This window comes from Lactuca virosa, chromosome 5 (assembly GCF_052849685.1).
Source record: "Lactuca virosa cultivar CGN04683 chromosome 5, Lactuca_virosa_CGN04683_v6, whole genome shotgun sequence".
Taxonomy (NCBI): Eukaryota; Viridiplantae; Streptophyta; class Magnoliopsida; order Asterales; family Asteraceae; genus Lactuca; species Lactuca virosa.
The window spans coordinates 336858105-336863962 of record NC_136430.1 but is presented as its reverse complement, the minus strand read 5'-3'; the positions used below and the strand labels follow the sequence as shown (position 1 = coordinate 336863962).

Sequence of the window (5858 nt, the reverse complement as noted above, 5' to 3'; positions counted from 1 at the left end):
CAAATGGATCCATCTCAAAACCAAGCGTTTGTTGGTGGTGTTCCTAGCTATTATTCACAATTCTAAATGTCACAACAATTCCAATTCCAATCCCACCACCCTGAACAACATCTCAAACCCAAACGCAAACTCAATTCCAATTTCAATCTCAACCATTTTTCACACCCTCAACCGAAACTCTTTCTGATTCTGAGCCCGAAGAACAACCTCAACACAAAAAAGCAAAGGCTGATCCAAGAAGATGGAGTAAAAAAAAAGAGGCAAAATTAGCCAGGGCATGGGTCTACATGTCAGAAGATAGCAACATGGGAAAGGTCCAATCGCGTGATCAATTCTGATTATGTGTTACAGAGCAGTTTTGTAAGGGTATGGGTCGAGACCCAAATTACAGGATGTCTGAACAATGTAACTCAAAATGGAATCTTGTTAACAAACTCGTGACACATTGGAACATAATTTACACAAACTTCGAAAAGTAATAGGCTAGCGGCGAAAGTGAAGCGAGTTTGTTGAAAAAAAAAACGCACGCGACATTCCAAGATGACATGTTGAAGCCTTTTAAGTTCATTCATGTGTGGGAAGTTGTCAAAAGAAGCATCATGTGGAAGGAGCTTACAACACATGAAGACATTGCCAATCCGCTAAAAAGAAGTCGAACATCTTCATATTCGAGCTCACAACAAATATCATCGACTGGTCACATTGGCATTGATCTTAATGATGATAACGAAGACATCAGAGAAATACGTCTGCCTCCTCGTCCCATGGGAAGGGACAAAGCAAAAGCTCAAGGAAAAGGAAAAACGGCATCATAAAATTCTTCAGTCGGAACGGACCGATCAACTAGATCGGAGGAAATGATGGAACAAATGGCACAACTGAATACAAATTTAGAGAAACATATGACTGATACCGTCCGACTAACAAAATTTTCGTTGTTGATGCAATATTTGAGACACCTCGACCCCGAAGATCAAGAGGCGGCTAAAATGGTGAAGACTTCGATTCGTGAAAAATATAAGCTCAAACGCAATTGAAATTTGGATGTTATGTTTTTTTTCTAGGTTTTATTTTATTTTTATTTTTCACTTCCTTTTTTTATGTTTTATGTTTTGAATGAAAATTTTAATTTCATGTTATTCTTTATTTTTAGGATTTCTAAAATGTAATTTTTAATTTTATGTTTTTTTTTTAATTTTAGTATGGTTTTTATTAAAAAATTGAAATTAAAAGAAAAAAATCATAGGTAAAACCATTACGACATTCTAGTTCGTAGGTAAAATTTGTAAAAAAAATATAAAAACTGATGTGGCGCCTAGATTACACCCTTTAACCATTGACAAAAAATACAAGACACCCTTTAGCCTAATTGTATCCCTGTAATCTTTTTAATAACTCTCTCCGTTCTGAAATTATTGTCCAGAAGCAAAAAACACATAGATTAAAGAAACATTAATTATCATTAACTTTATGAAATGAAATGATAATTATACTCTTTTGTTGCATTTAATTCTATGGTAGTTGCATTTAATTACATTGTAGTTTTATTAATAATGAATGATATTTTGGTACAAATGATATTTATTTTTAGAAGTGAACAATTATTTTGAGATAAAATCGGCTAACTATTTTAATGCATGCAGCCATCTAAGCTATTTTTAAAATATTAGATTATTACTGTAATAAAGTAATTTTGATAACTATATTTAAGCACATTAACCATCTATGAAAGAATAAAAATGGTTGTAGGTCAGTCTTACCCGCAGTAACATGTAATTATTAATACTTTAATGTAACAACTAGGTTATGTAAACATATTTATATAATATTAAATTAATGTAATAAATAAATATTTAATAAATAAAATTATTAACTAATAATTTATGTGTTTAAGAATCTAGAAACCCCACATGTGTATCTGCCATTACAACCGCTTTTTCAAATGCTAAAGATAATGTCTTATTGTCCTATGTCGCTTACAGAGTCTTTATTGTAAAGAAGGTTGATAGCCTTTGTGGCTTATGTTACAATACAAAATAAATACTTAAATGAGTTATTATAAAACTATTTCTAATAGCTACCTTACCAATAAATCACATGGTTAAGATTATTTATTTTTAAATTCACTTTTTTGTAAGTTTATTAAATGCAATAGTCATCAAAAGTTAAAAAAAAAAAAAACTGATTGTATATAATAGTTTTTTGTTATACATAACAGTAAACTGTTATGTTTTAAATTAATTATACAATATAAAAAAGCATAATATTATCATTTATTATAAAAAATATGATATATACGAATCAATTCTTAAAATTTAAAATTTAAACTCAAAACCAAAAATATTTATTTGCATATATAATTCATTAATATAATTAATTCGAATATTAGTACTTCTCCTTGGCCTTTGGGAGATGGGAGGTGGTGTTTAAAATATGTATTATGACGAACATGCATGTTACATTTTTTTAATTTTTATAATCACAATTTATTGGAGTCAAAAATTACTTATGATATCACTCTACATCATTACTAACCCACATTAACATTTATAATGTGCAACACCTGAAACGTGTCAAAATCAGCATTTTATTTTTAATATTATTATTTTTATTGGTAGGTCATGCAAACTTTATAAAAGACAAAACTTTATTCGGTTTAAAATGAATTTCTAGCATTTTTTATATATCGATGGTCACACAAAGCCACTATACGTTTTTATCATTTATTTATATATATAATTTATACTATTTACAAAACAACTGGTTTTTGACGCATAATTTTGTTTTTGCCTCCAAAAGCCTACCTTAAGTTTGTCCCAAGGCGACATTATCAATTTTAATCGTTTTTATTCACACTTTAATCGAATACATTATGTATATATTTGTTCCAAAAGAATTGTGAATGAAGCAAAGAATCATGGAATTGTGCCGTATGCAATATAATATTTAAACCGAAATTATGTAACGCAAACTTTTCTTTAATTATAAACTTATAGCTAAACGTTAATTTTGAAAGTATTATTCCCAAAAAGAAAGCTATTTGAATATGTTCCTTCCTTGTATAATTTGTCTTATTATTTTTTATGTTATTTTCGTTATACATCAAAACTTCACTTGTATCATAATGTTTTAAATACCTTTCACTTTTTTTAGAAAGCTTTGATTTCTCTTTTAAAAAAACAAAGTTACGTGTACCATTTATAAGTATCGATATACTAATGTTTTTAACTTAAATAATCAAATCAAATTAAGAACTTAATAATCATGATAATATTAATATTAATATTATTAGTGACAATAATGCCATCTACAAGAAAGACCCATTACAATCATAGCTCTTTGTACCCATAAATCTTCATCTTCCTTTGTTCACAAATCTTTATTCCACCCCACCCCCACCCCCACCCAAGCTATCACCAAATCTGATTTTTTTTTTCAAGACTTTTAGGAGATTTACATCTGACTCAGTACTGAATCATGTCTGCTGAAGCCATAATAGGCTGGTTTGCATAGAGGTAACTCAGTGAGTTATTCATGAACTCGTCGACAAACTCAGTGCCACCTCCGCCGCCGTATTGCTCGTCCTCAAACCCACAACCGGTGTCGACAGGTTGGTACATAAAAGCGATCATCTCGTTCAGAGACTGTAGCCGGTGGCTGAGCTCCGCCACCTGAGCTCTCAGAACAGAGTTCTCCGCCTCCACGCTTATGTAATGCTGGGTGGTGATACTGACGCTTGATATGATCTGGTTGTTCTCTTTCCTGAGTTGATTCAGCTGACTCGTGAGATCATCCAGATGCTTTTGCTTCCTCTTTCTAGATCTCCTTGCAGATTCACGATTCGAAATCATTCTCTTCTTCCTCCTCTGATCCATCAATTGCTGAAGATCTTCTTCAGACCCCGAGTTCTGAATTGGGTATGAACCACCTGATGATGTTGTCGTACCACTAGAGGAAGCCATTTGAATACCTTCAAGTTTGAAATTGCAGATTCGAAGAGGGAAAATGAAGATTTTAAACAGAACACAGATGGTAATAGAGCTTCAAATTGATTATTATTATTTAGATTTATCTATCTATTAGATATATATAGAGATATAGATGTAAATTCGTAAAAAGCTAGTTTATAGTAATCTAGTAAGGAAAAACAGAGCAATAATCATGAAATGTAATAGAACCAGTAAAGGAAGACAACTGAAAACGATTGAACTAAATGTGTCCTGCGTCTATATGTGGAATTGATCATAAACCCAGAAAGAAACAATTCACTGAGAATTTGAGACATGTATTTCAAACAACAACAACAATAGATTGCACATTAATGTTGATTTTCTTATAACAACACCTAGAATGAAAAGGAGAAAAACGGAAAACAAGAGGAGAAATCGAAGGGAAAGGAGAACTGGGAGAAGGTGTTAAGAAAAGCCTCAACAAGTGATGAAAGAAGAAAGTGGTGATCTTAATGATCTGAGAAGGAGAAGAAGGAGAGGGGGAAGAGGCTTGGGAAGGATTGTGGGGTGGATTTATAGGAAAATTTGCAGAAAAAAGGCATCATTGTGGAAGATCTTTTTAAAAAATAAATCAAAATTATATATAAAAGGAATAATCACTTTATTTTTCAGCAATGGTGACATATTACTAGTCTACTACATTATTGACATTTTACCTGAATTTTCTTTTAATAATAACCAAGCGTTTTAAAGTGTTTGTTTATAAATGAAAACTGAAACGTAAAATATCATCAAATTTTTACAAAAGTTATTAGAGGCAAACTAAGATGTTTTAAATTAAAATCTTATATATGAAGATACCGATTTAAGTATAAGGTTGTTTGTATTTATTTCAAAATATATATAATAGAGTTATAATATATTTAGTGTGTTACATTACTATATATAGAGCTGTTCGTTATTTGGATAAAACTGAATTGTCCAATTGAACAATTTAGATTTGACTATTTGGTTCGGATATTCAAATTTTTGGATTGGTTTTTAACAAAATCGAATTATTATTTTGGATTTCGAATTGGTTTGGACGTTTTGTTTACAAAATAAGAACCGAATAGTCCAAAAAAACCGAATAACAATTTATTGTTAATTTATTTCTAATATATATCTATAATTATTTATTAATTTATTTTTTCAAATAGATTCAAAAAGTTTTACCTAATAAAAAACTTTAATATGTATTTTATTTCAAAAGTTTTTATCTATATAATATTAAACGATAATATATATTTTTAGTAGTTCTTTTTAAATTTTAAACCGCAACGAAATAATTTGTTTTTGTTTCTTCTATAAAGTTGACTAGTATTCTAATTATATATGGTTTTAAAATGTTTCGATTTTTGAAAACCGAATTATAAAAACCATCCAACTGAGTTGTACTTTTGTTGGATCGGATTTGATTTGAATTTAGTTTGAACTATTCGGATCTACATTTTGAAAACCGAAATTAATTTGGATTCACTTGATTGGATCGGATCGAACCGATCCATCCAAACGAACACCCCTAGTACTCATACATAATTTTTTTTAGAAAATAATAATAAATTATCATTGTGTGCACAAAATATCAAAGAAAGTATTTTATCCAACGAATATGGCTCGTAAGTAGATATATGGACTCCCTAGTGATGCTTGCACTATATTTGTGAATGATGCTTGCGAAATTAATTTATGTATGCGAACTTGAAGTCTTTATGATGTTATGTGTGTGTTTTATCACTCTCATATATCTTTCTATTTAATAAGTTTTATATCGAGTTTTGATCTTTCTAAAATTGTTGGCTAAGTAATATAAGATGACCTAGAATGGTGATTATTATTGTGAAGACAAAGAATGACAATATTCCATTC

At 30.0% G+C, this 5858-nt stretch overlaps 1 pseudogene; it reads right to left on the bottom strand.

Annotated features, from left to right (window-relative positions):
• Positions 1 to 3247: 3247 nt before the first annotated feature.
• On the bottom strand, positions 3248 to 4515 carry LOC145115719 (bZIP transcription factor 11 pseudogene; annotated as a pseudogene).
• Between the last annotated feature and the right edge of the window lie 1343 nt (positions 4516 to 5858).